Below are 15,779 nucleotides of genomic sequence, written 5' to 3' on the forward strand. Positions count from 1 at the left end.
CTTACCATCTGGCTGTGAGCTGTGCCTAAATAAAAATATATATATATTTGAAAAGAAATAGCTTGACAAGTGTATTCTTATAAAGATAATACATACATGAAGGTATTAACAAGTAGTTCTAAAACTTTGTTTTAAGTCAGACAAAGCCCTGTAAGACAGCTGTGCAACTAATTGTTCATTCGCGTGCCCAGCTTCTTTTGATATTTACCTCAATTTCTTCTTCACCTCTTATTTGAGTCTGCAATTAACACCTATAGCAAAAATGAAGGAGATGACGTGCTGTTAAGAAGTTCTGGTGTTAATTAAAATTATTAGCAATTAGAGAAAAATAAGCAAGGAAAGGGAGAGAAAAAATAATAAATTTGCAAAGTTTTTATACTTAAGGTGGGATGAAGCACAGCGATTGTGTTTCTAAAGAGTTTGCTTTAGAAGTAATCATGAAATTCGGCCAAATGAAGCTACAGTGAAATTCATTTTTTTCAGGCTAGCCCGTATCCACTTTGCTGTCTTCAACAGCAGTTAGGTTTGCATGGCCTTTGTATGGGGTTGAATTTCATCTCTGAATGATTACCCAAATTTACAGGGATGCAATAGGGGAAATAAGCACTGCCAACAACAGAGAGGAATGGGAGAACGATTCATCTGAGCAGAGTAAATACTTGGTACTGGGTGAAAGTCCTATTCAAAGAGGTATAATGCAAACCAGCCATGAGAGCTGTGACCACGAGGGCTTGGGCAGAAGGTGACACTGATGGAGTTACTGTGTTTCTGGGTACCGGGAGCCTGGTGAGAGCTTGGGACATTGCCGACCCACAGCCGAAGGCACAGAGATCACAGCCGAAGGCTTCCAGCAAGTGGGTGCTTGGCACCTGCATATCTGCTTGGATGAACCAGCAATGTGCCCTTGTAGCCAAGAAGGCCAACAATATCCTGGGGTGCATTGGGAAGAGTGTTTTCAGCAGGCCAAGGGAGGTGATCCTGCCGTTCTACTCAGGCCTCGGGAGGCCTCATCTTGACTGTGTCCAATTCTGGGCTCCCCAGTATAAGAAAGACATGGAGCTACTGCAACAAGTCCAGCATAGGGTTATAAAGATAATTAGGGGACTGGAGCATCTCCAGAGGAAAGGCTGTGAGAGTTGGGCCTGTTTAGCCTGGAGAAGAGAAGACTGGGGGGAGGGGGGATCTTACCAATATCTACAAATACCTTAAGGGAGGGTGTCAAGAGTATGAGGCCAGACTCCTTCCAGTGATGCCAAGTGACAGGACAAAAGGCAATGGGCACAAACTGAATATGAGGAGGAATTTCTTCACTGTGAGAGTGACGGAGCACTGGAGCAAGTTGCCCAGAGAGGTTGTGGAGTCTGCTCTTCTGGAGATCTTCAAGGCCCGCCTGGATGCAACCCTGTGTAACATGCTCTAGGTTACCCTGCTAAGCAGGGAGGTTGGACTAGATGATCTCCAGAGGTCCCTTCCAACCTTACGATTCTATGATTCTATGATCTCCAGAGGTCCCTTCCCACCTCAACCATTCTGTGATGAGGGCTCAAAGCTGTTTTCCTCCTGTGCCTGCCACATGCTTTCAGCCCCATGACAAAACAGCCATCGCTTGTATGGCAGTTCAGGTGGATGGTTCATCCATTATACACAGCGTGGGAAGCTGAGAAACACCTGGAAGCTAGATCAGAGAATTACAAGGTAGTGTTTTGGGGCAATACTTCTATATGCAACTTCTTATCAGAGTTGCTACATTTGGAATATTAGGGACGTGACTAATTACTGCCCCTCTGGAGAAGCTGCTGTTCAGGCAGGGTCATTAGTAACCCATTTGGCGTAGGTGCTGGAACATAACGTGGGAGAGGGGAATATTTCTTGGTGTCAGAGGTCTCAGGCTTTCAAGATGTTACCTGCAATTAGATTTTTTCCATGGGAAATCCCATAAACCAAGCACTCTTGAGCTGAACAATGCTGTAGTTTGGAAAAGGCTGTCCAGAAACCCCTGAGAGGTTCTAGGCTTCTGATTTTAAGTAATATCTGTGGATTTGAACTAGTCAAGCTAGTGATGAAAACAACTCTACTTTCGCAGAGAGGGCTCTAGTAACTATGTAAAAGCCTCTTGGGGCCTGAAGATCATTACCCAGCCTTATAACTTTAAGACTCTGGGGGATCCAGAGAAGAAAGCCTGATGCAAACCATCTGATATAAATTAATTGCACTCAATGGAAGCAGAAAATCTGACAGAGGAATGAATCCCACAGACCTGTGGTTTTATTTTTTTCTTCCCCTTTCTTAGTTGCTGGATTTATTCCTATTTTATAACATCTTGGCTTTTTCCTCACCTTTATAGACCGCTCTTTATGACAAATTTTCAGCTTGTTTTCAATCTATATATCTCCTTCTGTCGATGTCATAGCATTTTTCACCGAGGAGTTAGACCTGAACAGTTGAGAATTAAAACTCTAAATGCCCTTCCCTTGAGACTTATAGCTTGGTTTTGAATTCATTATTACTCAGTTGAAGAATTCCCCTCTGGTGAGAGTTCAGGTAAGGACAAGAAAATTCCTCTGAACTCCACCATTTTTCACTTCATTAAGTAAATTAGTCATCTAATCTAACCAGGTCTAGCTGATGGAAAGAGAGATTATTGAAGAACTAGAAAGCTCATAATCCTTGTGTGTTATTCCTCACCATGTCCCAGTGAAGTAGAAGGTTACTTTTCTTTTTTCCTTTTAACTCTTCAGAGCCTGAGGAATGCATTTCAAGTCTCTTGGAGGACTGGTACTTAAAATTTAGGATACTTTAATCCTAGGATCATGGTTAGTCTCACTGTTCTCATTCTCATTCTTCTTTTTAAAATAATACTTCAGTTTCAAATCTTTTACCTGGTAAGTTGTGACAGTTAAAAGGAATATTGCATTTCTATGACTATTCAAAGTTGGGGAACTGGGTGTGGGGAGAGAAGCACAAAACTGTAGACTTCATTCTGTGGATTTTCCTCCGTATGTTGAAGATTTACTTTTTTTTTTTCTTTCTTTCTTTAATTTTACAAGTTTGGAGGCAGGAGGAGATCAAGTGTTTTCAACTCAGCTGTCCTCATAAGAGTATTTCTGAGTATTTCGTCGGTGTGTCCTCTCTGGGAAGGTCAAGGTGATCAAAGGTGGTGTGTGCAAGATCCTGTCTTCTTAAACTCTCTTAAACTCACTTGGGGGTGACTTATGCACAGAGACTAAGAGAGTTCTGGCCAAGTCAAGGGTTGGCTACTGGAACTAACATGCTCTTACACTTTCTTGTAGTGTCTTACTGGGCTGATGGTCTAGCTGTGCTGGTGAAAAGTGTCATGGTTATCAGCTGGAGGTTACGATCTCATGGCACTGGGGGCAGGAAACACTGCAAGGACTCCTTAACCTGCCCCAGTGCAAACATAGTGCAAGGCTAGGCCACCTCGGACCATTCATGGCAAGAAGTATATTGAGATTATTTCGTAGCTGTAACTGCGTGTGATTTTGAGGCTCTGATCCAACTGTGCGCTGGTAGATCCCTGTACTTTCAGATGTTATTTAACCCAGTATAAATGTAGAGAAATGGTGGGTAGGATTGTTGGGTAAAAAGTAAGGGGAAATTTCTATTGGGGTTTGGTGGCACTGCTGACACCTGGCTAAAGAGCTGATTTGCATTTCCCACATGCCCTGATTCAACATCATTACTGAGCCTTGCCAGCAAAGGATGATTTCTGCTTCATCAGAGGCAAGAAAGGCTCCAGTTTCCTGTGAGTTGTACTCTAAGGGAAAAAAAAAAAAAAGTCTTTGTGCAGTGACAGTCTGTCAGATGCTATGTGGGAAAAGCACCTCAGATAATAGAATTTGGGTAGGTTCAGGCAGAGCTGCAGGGAAGTGTGGGATCCCAAATACACTCAGTAAAAAAATCAGTAATAAGAGTAATTAGGGACTATCAGACAATCAGACTGGCCTGGCCTGCATTTGTGAAATAATAGCTTTTTCTACCTACTTCATCAGTCAAGTGAGTTCAAATTCACATTGCTACAGATACTGATAAATGAAATTCATCCCAGCACCACACAGAAATGTATTTGTGATTTTTAGTACTAGGCTGAAGTCCTTCCAGTGAGGTTGCTTGCAGCTGCCAATGAGCTAACAGTGTTGCCTAATGCTGTGAAAATGCTAATGTGCCAACTGTCCTCCTGGATAAGGCCAGGAGGCAGAGCTGCTCTCTCTGTGCCTGGGAAGCTTTGCCACAGCAGCTCCTCTCCCACGAGAAGTCCCAAGCGACAGTCAGGCCCTCTTACTCAAAAGAGGCGAAGGAGGCCAGAGAGGAAGGAAGACCATGACCCCAGCTTTCCCTGTTAGCCAATGTTACCCCAGAAAACAGAGAAAGAGTGTTATCAGGAAGGGTGGCCAGCTGAGATACGTGACCTATGGCTTGGTCCTCCCCCCAGACGGGTGTCTCTGGGATGACAGGACATTGTGCTGGAAGACGTTATCCCAACAGCCGTCAGCTGGGCTGGGATGACTGGGCAATTCAATCCCGAAGGAAGCTGAAGGTAGGAGCAGTGCTTGGATCAGTGAAGCCACGTGGCTTGAGTTGCACATATGTAGACTACAGCATGTCTCCAAGCACTGAAAAACAGACAATGCACACTCAACAGATTTTATCCAGAGTATCCACTCAACTCATATTGAAGGACTGGATCATGTAAGACTTGATCCATTTTGGTTAAAATGTTACTTGAGTGAAAAAATCGCTTTGCACAGAATGGTGGAAACCCTTCAGAATTCGGCTCATAGTTTGAAACATGAATGTCCAATTTATTTATAAGTGTGTCTTGAAAGCTCAGTAGGTTGTGACAGAGCTAAGGGGGAAGTCCCCTAACTGACCTGCACCCTTGCACAGCCATCATAGACAAAATTGATATTGGCTCAAGGTCGCTGTACATTAGTGAAATGTAACATCAGTTTAGATTTCATCACGTCATTCCATAAAAAAATCAATATGTTACTCAGATCAAATAAAGCAACAAAAAAAGCAATAGCAGAAAGCCATTCAGACATAAGCCATCTGGAGAGGGGAGGACATAACACAGGTATTGTTTGCTTTATATCTCCATAATAGCTTCTCTTTTATTTTTCTACAGTTGTAGTCTCTGCACTTTGCTCCTTTTGAAAAAGCAATTGCAGTTTGTATAGAAAGAATTCATAATAACTTAAGACCTTGCTTAATGGGTATTTTTTTATTGATGAGGCAAGAAAAAATAACATTAATACAACTTTATATCTCCTGCCAAATCCCACAAGAGATTCCATGTATTAATACAGATATGTGTATAAAACATGATATAGTGGTCTGAGTCTGTTATGGCTATTGGCAGGGCTTGTAGAAATGCCTGTAGTTGTGTAATGTTCTCCATCTCTCATTATTAGTCTTGTAAAAATCTCAGTTTTCATGGAGGGGTAGGTACGGAGTGCTCAGCAAAAATAATTTGGTTGTTTATAACAATAAAGAAAATGCACGTTAGTAAGACCATATTAAAGTAAACCACCTTGCAGTAACCTTACTGGGTAGCAATAGCGCTCGTGTGCCGGGGCTGGACGCGCAGCACGGCGGTGGGAGCTGCCTCACGTGGTCCCACCAGCCCTGCTTGGCCGAGGTGCCCAGCCCCGAGAAAAGCACTGCAGCGGGGGCATCGCCGGTGACTGCTTGGCCCAATCCTCGCTCCGAGCTGGCTCCCACACCCCTGACGTGTTTCAGAGGCAAGCGGGTGTCCCGTGACCCAGCGCCCCGGCGGCTGGCTGGGGTCTGCGCTCTCCTACCGGCTCGCATCTCTGCGTGCACGGCTGTCTCCTCCCAAGCGCTTGGGCAGATGGCACTGCCAGGCAGGCTGGCTTAAAATAAATACATAAAACCTTAAATCTTTTCAGTTTCACGTTTGCTGGACAAAGCATTGCTACCTACTTGCATTCTCATATTTCTTTTCTTTCTGGTTATGCCTGTCTGGAGCATGTTATTACTTTTCCAGGATGGGATGAGTGGACCTCTGTACCGCTGCTGGTGGGCCCTTCTGGCGATGGCCAGTTTTGTGCTGTAGGACATGACAAACGTACGCGCCCAGGGGCAGCTGCCTCTTCCACCCAGCTGTAGCAGTTGCTGCATTTGGACCCTCTTGATTTTGCCTTTGAATTGTGAACTGTAGCTTAGCTGTGAGGGCTTTATTTATTTGTTTTTTGTAGCTCTCCACCACATTATGTGAACATTTTCAACCATGCTTTGCTAACAAATCTCCTTGCGTGTAGCTAGCGATTTGGGTTGGAGGAGGGAAGGGTTAACAGCAACCGGGAGGGAATACAGCTCTAATAAGTAGTCAGCAAACACAAGCGAGAAAGAATGAAGCAGATCAGCTTGGTAGATGGAGTCTGGGTACCCGCTCACCCTGCTGTTGCCAGCAGTTCGAACAACAGCCCCCCGAGCTGAGGAAGCGGCGTTGGGTGCATCATTTGTTTCCCACCTGATGTCAAGAATTTGAGGGCTCTTTCAATAAATTAAACATCTCTGGGAGTCAGAAGGGCAGGCAAAGCTGGGGAGGCAGCGGAAGAAGGAGGCTCACGTCTTGCTGGTGGAGTATTTTATTATTTTGATCAGCCAGGAAACCGCGGTCACTTTTTGTGGCTCACTCGGCTGAACTTCTGGGTAGAAAAATGCAAAAGCTTGCAGTGTGGCTGGGGGGGGGTTTGATTGTTTCCCCATGCCCCCTTCCTTATGTAATTTCAGGGCTGGCAAGGCTTAACAAGGACCGAAAGTGCTGTGCACTTATTCTGTTAGCCTCAAGCCACACACCTGGGAAAAAAGGGATCCCCTTCGTGTATTGAGATATACGCTTGCTTCCACTTCCACAGTATTTTGGCAAATCAAACTTCTGTGTCACTCCCACGACAACAGCACAGGCGCTCCAGGAACAGACCAGTGGGGGCCCAACCATCGGCTTTTATCGGCGTCTGAACTGATCACGAACCTCCTTTCGGGTTCAATTCAATTCGACTAACAACGCAGTGGCGGTTTCCGTCAGAGGAACCGAATCCTCTGAAACATGAGCACACCGAGCTTTGCATCCCGCTCCCAGGTTGAGATGCAAGGGACACCTGGCCTGCGAAACGTGGTCCCTCCGGAGCAGAGCAGAGCAGAGCACGCAGCAACGCCGCAGCACGGCTCGCGGCAGAGAGCAGGCGAAGGCTGTGGCCGTGTCCTACTGAAAACTCAAGGTGAATTTACAGGAATAGGACAGGCAAAATAAATCCCTTGGCTGACTCTATCGCAGTCAGCAGAATTTTGTTAACGTTTCGTAAACTGACGGAGTTGTTATCTGACCTGGGTAAAAATGGCCCTGGAAAGTCCCAGACCCCATTGCCTACCATATCTAGCTGTTAATTGAGAAATCCCATGTCCAGACCAACCCTGCAGAGTTTGGAAAGTCTCGGGAGCATCTGAGAGTAGCCTCAACCGTTAGGAAAGTAGTAAAGTATATTTATAAGCTACAGCTTTTAAAGCCGTGATAATCCTCTTCCTCAAAAACAGTGGTTTTAGGGGGAATTCCTCTCTTCCAAGAGCCAACTTGATTTTTACATTCCTTGCAGCAGATTGGTTTATGAAAGCAGTCTTCCCCTAGCATTTTCCTGGCTTTCTGATAGCTTCTGCATTTTCTCCACACCCCAGCATTCCTAACTCTGCCTGCTCTGGTTTCCACTGGGGAGTTTTTTCTGCTTTACTTATTGGCAGTGGTGCTGATTTCCAAAGATACTTATTATCTTTGTAACCTCAGACTGCCAATTTCCCAGGAAATTTCTCCCCATCCTTCTGAGAAACCTCTCATGCAATTGCAAACAGCAGAGTAGGTATTTCAGTATTTATCTACCATTGCAGCTAATTCCATGTGCTCCACAAATCCTCTCTCACTTTTCGTCCCCCCGCCCCAACTCCCAACACCCACAACTGAGTAGTGGCCTCAACTATAGTGCAGCTAGATTATTTGCAACACCTAAAAACGCAGCTTTTCTAAGCTCAGTTTTCCAGCTGCCCCTTGGGGGACGTAGGGCTCCCCAGAAACGCTCATTTTTGAGAGAGTTTTGTGTTAATGTTGTTGCTGATAAAACAAATTTTCTCTGAGCGTGGATAGAGTGAGCCAACTCTGACCTGGTCTTGGTGGTGAAAAAATCCGACACAACTTCCACAGGACTTCTTTTTAAGTAATTCTCTCTTCTTATCAAGACGGACAATAATGTAGTGAAGGCAAGGTGCTAAATCGTACAATTCCACTTGAAGGGAAAAGGGAATATCCACATTTCTAAGTGATAAAGATACACCTTTCTCTTTCAGGTGGGCAGGCGCAGTGACACCATGGGTCTTGGGCAATCCCTGGGGACACAGTCCAGGAAGCTGGACCTGCCACCCTTTCCCTCCCCCAGCACTGGTTCCTCTCGCAGACCTGCGAGTGGGTTCAGATAACGTCTCACAGCTGTGGAGCTCATGCAGCCCAAATCGTTTTTTTTTTTCCCTCCACGTGAGCTTGCTTTCTGCCTCCTCGAACCTCTGCAGCCCCTCAAGGGGTGAGCCGCAGGACGGCTTGCAGAGAAGCTGAGGGGGAATTGCCCTTTCCCTTTTTTAGCAGCCACAGCTGGACGATATTTGTGAGTCTCATACACTCTATACAGCACAACAAGTCTGTGATGCTTTTTTCACTGTTTAAAGAAGCTGGTGAGATGAGTGTGGGGAATTGGGTCCCCAGATAGTCTCATCATTTCTGACCCCGCTGTCATATTTCACCCCAGTCTGCACTTTGCAACTCTTCTCCTTGAAAGGGAGACCAAATTTCCTCATGTTTTTATCTCTTAAAGAGAGATTATTATGCCAACAGGAGGCATTGTGCACCTTTTGTGTGTGTTTCTTATCTAAATAGCAATTACTGCTCCCTCAAAGCCGCCAAGCAGACTGCACTGAGACCAAAATATTACTGTACAGAAGGTGAGGCTTAACATGAAAAAGGAAGGAGCTACACTTCATGGTTTGCCTTACTTTAGATGGGAGCAACTCTAGCATGTGTTGACTATGCAAAGCATTATGCGTGTGAGCGAGTTACGCTTTTGAGTGGTATTTATTCCTGAATGTAAGTGTTTGTCAGGTGGTGACTTCTTTGGAGGGTTTATTTTAGGAGAGTGATGAATAATGTGTTTCCAACCCATCTCCTCTTATGTTCAAGAAAGGGCAAACATCTGATATCCTTGAAGGGAGCATGACCAGTTTCCTCATTCTTCTGCTCACAAGAATTGCTATTTTCCACACATGGAGACTTTGTTATCTCTCGTGCAGAAGCTCTTTTTATTTCTGCTTTGAAAAGCTGAACATATGCAGGAGGAGGAAGATCTTGCCCTAACTAAGCAGGTATTCACCAGGCTTTTCCTTCCTGAGTGTTGCAAAGCATCACATAAGACAACCGAGGGATCCAAAGGGAAGGGATAACGCAGCCGTTGAGTGAGCTACACGTGTGTGGTGAGTACAGAGCATGGGGATGCAAGACATGAAGCCAATCTGACGTGAAGACCAGGAGGCCTGTGCACAGGGAATAGGGCAGGAGCACGGTGCTGTCGCCCGGTTAATACAGTTTTATTTGAGAGAAGCTGTAGTTTTGTGAACAACGTGCTGCATGTGCCACTTGCTGATGGGTGTACGGCAGTACAGTTCACTTCAGTACATCAGATGACAGACTCCCCCGGGGGCCAGGGTAATTCAGTGGTAATTCAGCCTTCTGCCCACCACGGAGAGTAAATCCAGCAGCACGGGCATCGGGATTCACAGGACATTGGATGTTGTGGTTTGTAAGCTACGTATAAATATTCAGGGTCTGTTGGATCTGATTATGGCATACAAATGTGATCGTGCCAGTATAGTACCGCATCTCAGCTTGGTTGCCACATGCGCGGAGAAGCTGCGCAAGGTCGGTACTGAGGAGGATATCAAGGCCCAAACAAGCAAGGTAAAATGCAGTGTGGTCTGTAGAGGTGGCACGAAAGGGCAGGTAATATATAAAAAAGAGCGGCGCGTAAAAGCTGCTGCTGCGTACCTAAGGCCCGGGCAGGGAGCGCGCGGGGCCGGCCGGCTCCGCTCTCCGCGGGTGATCCTCCCGAAAGCGCCGAAGCAGGAACGCCTGCAGCCAGGAACAGGCGGGTGCAAACCCGGCCGAGAGCATCGGGTGCCCGAAAAACCCCGCGCCCAACGCAGTCTGCTGACTGAATACAGATTCAGGTACCGTTGAAAGCAAAACTACTACTGTGCTGAAATGAATACACCTTTTTTTTTTTTTTTTTTTTTTTGCCAAGCACAGCAAAATGAATGAAAACATAGCTGATGATTTTCTTCTCTGTTATTATTATGTTGTTCTCTTCCTTTCATCTGTGGATGAGGTCTCAACATTCAGCCCTAAAAACTCTTGTGAGCATTGATCTGCTACTCTTAAATCCTACCCTTAAGGCAAATAAGTTTGCACATAGCTGTGAGTACCTAATACAGAGGAGCTTTTAGCTCATCCAGCCTGCGAAAGCGTAATATTTACCTATTTGAACTAAGACAGTCATAATGAGGTAGCAAAAAGTGTCTGTAAACAGGAAAAAAATGACAAAAAAAGGAAGAATTTTTTAATGGCCATAATAGAGTATGTACACCCATACCCGGTGGTTGTTGGCAAACATTTCTCCTATGTCCTTGGTGACTGCTGTACCACCAGGCTTTGCACTTAATGGGCTCTCTCCAATTTCTGGTTAGGCAGAGCCAACTAATTACCGCCAGGAGCGGGACGTCTACCGAACGTGGCTCCTCAGCATTTCTCTCTGCGTAGCTGTGGTAGCTGCTGACTTCTGCAAATGCACCAGCTGCTCGGCTTTCCCCTCAACATTTAATGAAGAGCTCAGATACCCGAGTCAGGGCTGCGAACCTCGTCAAGCAGCAGGCAGCCAAAACTGTGTCTTTCAGTGCCTACATCTCCTTGTGGATCTGCTCCTAAGTGCTTTCATGGAAAGTCTTTCATGTTTTACACATATTAAAGGGCTTAGCCCCAGAGGGTCCTCAATATAATGCAAAGGAAACAGCAGGATTAGTTTCATGACACCATTATATTAAAAGCAAAATAATACCCCAAAGGCCCCTTGAGCCACAACATCAGTCAGTATTAACTGATACTGATCAATACCTAACGCAACTAGTCCACAGCGAAAAGCTGTCCTAAATCAGACTGAGCTTCTCTGCGGCGTATGGACAGATCTGCCTCTAGCTTAGTTTCTGGTTCGTTGCTATTGGACATAGGGCATGCGCTAGGTGAGCAGGTAGGAAACTTTTTATGTAAAAATTTTATGTAAAAATAAAAAGTACAGCAGCCTTTTTGTACAGAAACCCAAGTTGTTCTGTCACCTACAATTACGGTAAGACAAAACTTTTCCTGTCAAAAAATGTCATACTGTCATAATGGAAACTTAAGGAGCTTATTGATTCTGCTGAAATCTTACTTTGAGGAAATGGAGGCAGAAATGGATTTTTTTCTTAGCATGGTCACAGTGTCTTATTTTTTTCTCAGAAGAAAAATCTTTTTGATTTTTCTAACATTTGTTTGAAAATTTGTTTCAGTTAGGCCTTGCTGCGACAACTTCCCCCTGGTCAGCGCTGAAATGTTGGAGAGAGACGATCCTACCCAAGGGCATGTCTCTGAAGGTAACAACAACTGGGATAGTAAAGCAGGGTTTAGTTCACACCTGTATTCAGTATTTATTGCCATGAAGGTTATGACAATTGTGCCCCATTTTGAGTGATTACTTTTCTACTATCTGGGTTAAACCGAAATAGGACAGTCTTCATTTGAAATAAACCTCCCAGTGGAGATATGTGCCACAGTAATGAGAGGAGAACTAATTCAGTTATTTTTCTTCCAGAGCATGCATAGATAAGCCTTATTCTTACATGGTATTCTTATATATTAACAAAGTAAATGAAATTCAGGGCCTGATCCTTCTTCCATAGAACTTAATATCAGTTTTGTGATTGGTTTAAATTTAGCAAGAAGTATAATTTAAATAACAATTCTTCACTGTTTTTAGAAAAGGATCTAGGGGATCTTTAGTATGATTATACAGATATGGTCTCTATCTATACCCCTTCTGTTGCAGGGTTGTAGCTGTTTCCATATTTCTGTAATATCCTCCTGTACCATTACAGAAGCATGCTCCATTTCCAGCAGTAATGAACCAATTAGGAGAGTAAAATCAGCCAGCTTTCTTTTAAAAGAAAACAATTTAATTTAAAAATTTTAAATATACTAGCTCTCTAACTATTGAAATTACATGCTTTTGTGTTCTTAATACATTTGAACAAGATCAAGTAGCAGCTACAAAATATTCCATTTCCATGGAAATCAGTGTAGTTTTCTTTGCCTCTAATCAGACCACTTTGCTGAAAGCTAAACTGTTTATTTTTAACCTTTCCGAAGATGAAAACTTGCCATGCCTTTCATGTCAGAAATGTAGTTGTTCCTCTCTGCTTCATTAGGTCTTTTGGCTCCAGCCTCACCAGAAACTGAGTGTGGGGCTGTAGGGCAGCTACATGGAGGATGCTAACACCTCTGCCCTCTCTCAGTTCCCATAGTTCCCATCCCAGTGCACTGAGAGTCTGCGAAAAGAAAAGAAAAGAAAAGAAAAGAAACGAAACCCCTATATAGGGCTGGCTCCTGTTTGACTGCAAGCTGGGAGAGTGAGAACCATCAGCTCTCCTATCTGTGGTGGAAACAGCATGGGATGCTCAAAGGAACGGTATATCTCTGATATAATAAAATTGCACTGCCTGTTGTATCGTGAGCCGCAGAAGTCAAGGACGGCATTGGCACAAAGATGGCATGGTCAGGCAACCCATGTGCCACTTACCGATTTAGAGCATGCTGCAGGTGAGAGTTTTTGTGGCTTCCAGAAGTGCTTGTGTCCTGCACAACACAGTTTGAAAGATTGTTTTCTAACAATTACCCTTGCACACCCTTTAAGACACATTTGTGCGAGGTATTGCTGTGCCTTCTGTCAATGTAGCATCCTGTGTAGTCTCCCCCAAGTCTTTTCTTTCTCCTCTTTCTCATGCTGGAGACTTAGGGTCTAGTTGCTTGAGTTAATCGCTATGGCCCAACTTATTAGTGGTGATAGATGTGGGACACTTCAAGTTAGCTCAGTCCTGCAGGCATCACTTCACAAGGTGTTTAGGGCCAGTGACCCTGACTCATTTTAGTACTGAAACTGAAGGTCTGGGCAAGTCCAGGCCAAAGTGACTTGCTCAGAGGCATCAAGAGCAGTCTGCTGCTTCCAGGCAGGAGCGCGGAGCCAAAACTGGAGTCCAAAAGTCTGAGCTCGAATCATCCCACCGCACTTGCACTTGTGCACTGTCACTGGTAATAACGGGTTGGAGGCTAACCACTCTCCTGTGCAAACACTGCCCAGTACTGGCCGGACAACCAGCTATGGCTGGGGGACCCCTGTACAGCCTCCTCGCTCCAGCTAGATGAGACAAATGGTAGAGGTACAAAAGACAGAGCTTATATATGCTTTTGGTATTGTGAAAACTCTCATGATGCAGCATTTCCAGATTGCATTTTCCTTATTTTTTCCAAAAACAAGCTGTTGACATACAGCCTTTTTTCTAAAACAGAAACTATTGTGGTAAATTGTCTTGGTTTTTAGTAGAAGCCCATTTGCTGCAACCAAACTTTTGTTTATTTGCCCTGATAGAAGAGTGTAGAGCAGCTGATAGCTGGCAGAGTCAGTTTGATCATGCATGCAACGAGGATACAGCTTTGAACCTGGAGGTGAAGAAACTCCTGTCAGATAACGAAAGGACCAGCAAATCCCACTGCTTGTATATAGTGTTACAAATCACCTCGGAGCAAAACAGCATGGTATGGTTAGGTAAGGAAGTCTGAAAAATGCTGAGGGAGAAATAAAGAACTGCAATTCCTTGCACCTGTGGAGAATTAAGACACTTGTTGAGGCTCTAAGGGTTACGGTCTCCTCTGGGGAGACTCAGCACTGCACCAGGTAATTAATATCGGAAGGAGCTAATGCAGAAAGGAGAATTCAGGTGGGGGAAAAGAGTACTCAGGGGAGGGAAATGACCATCAAGGAGCAACTGGCAGAACATGGTATAAATGAAAAATTGGGGGAAGGTAGCAGGAGAGGAGGGAGGTCAGTGGTGTTCTTTTAGGTTGATCTGCTGTTTCCCACTGTCCTGGTCCCCTCTTGGCTGCAGACATTTCTGATCAGCCCTCGTGAGGAGGGGAAAGGCTGCTTCTCCAGTGTGCCTTGGGGAGGTGCTTCTGCTTCCTCAGGTTTCTTGGTAGGGGTTGAACTTGGTGGTTTTTGCATGTATCCTGGATGGAGAGTGTTTTGCTGCTAATGAAGCCTGAGTGAGAGGTTATGTAAAGACTGATTGTATTAAGTTGATGGCAAGACTGATTTTTCCCTTTTTCATTTTAGCCTCTAAGGAGATTAACTTCTTGATTTCCCAATTTGGCCTTAGTGTTGTTGGGAGCAGTGTTTGAGCATAGTTTGAAATCAGTCATAGTAGTTTTGCTTTCTTTAGCTTATGTTCTTGTTGGTCTAATGGTTTTAAAATCCATAGCATGAATCAAATACAGCATGGGGCCTGAACCTCAGAGGATATGAATGGATATCAGCTCGTCAGCTTAACAACCCGAGCAGTTCCCCCTAATTAGTCTCTGGTTCACACAGCAGGGTTGTGTAGATGTTATTTACCTCTGCTGATGACGCTGGGGAGGAATGAGCTCTAGCTTCCCCCTCTAATAGCCCTGATGCTTCTGCACAGATAACAGAAGCAACAAGCGGTAAAATCATCTCCTTGCCAATAAGGTCAGTAGTGGTGGCTCTGAATCCATGCAAACAAACAAACAGCAAGATGCTGCTTTTGTACGGTCCCTTCAGACTCAAAGTGGCATTGGGCTGCTTGCCTGGGGTCTCTGTCTGGGTGCTGACACCAAATGCTTACTCCGACCCTTACACCGTGTGGGTGTACTTCAACTGTGCTGTATTGAAATGGGCAGAAAAGCAAGGTGATAATCAGAATGATCTGATATGAAATGATCTGTTTTACCCAGTAATTTTGTTAGCATTCAAGTAAAGTTCTCATTAAGGTTTTCATTTATTGCCTATTGATCTTTGATATTTACCCACAGTTCTCTTAATTAACTTGATCTTGCTAGGTTGTGAATTTAATTCACAATTAGCTTTAGGTTGGCCAAAACTGAATAGCTCAGTTAATGAATGACTTGCTGACAATACTAATTGCCTAGATTGCTGATAGACTCCAGGAACTACTGCAGGACAAATTGGTATTTAGAACAGGTATTTGAAGCTGACAGATGTTTAGGGAGAAGAAGCAGATAAGTAGGATTAGGGAATTCCAGAAAAAGTTAACCTTTTTCCTTTCTGGGCCACACAGGTCTTGCCTGAGGCCTCGTTGCTAGAAAAATGAGGCCACTGTAAGATTTATTGGCTGGGTGCAGCATTTATTTAGTGATGGTCACAAAAGGCAATTGTGGGAGCACGTGCAGCCCGGAGCGCTTAATTGCCTCTGTGCCAGGGCCCTGGCTACAGGCTGGGAATGCTTCCCCCAGTGTGTTAAGCAGCGTCATTCCCAATATATGACGCACTGAGTGCGTTGCAGCGCTGCTGACACAGGGCAATCACGTG

This window comes from Rhea pennata, chromosome 3 (genome assembly GCF_028389875.1).
Source record: "Rhea pennata isolate bPtePen1 chromosome 3, bPtePen1.pri, whole genome shotgun sequence".
NCBI classification, from domain to species: Eukaryota; Metazoa; Chordata; class Aves; order Rheiformes; family Rheidae; genus Rhea; species Rhea pennata.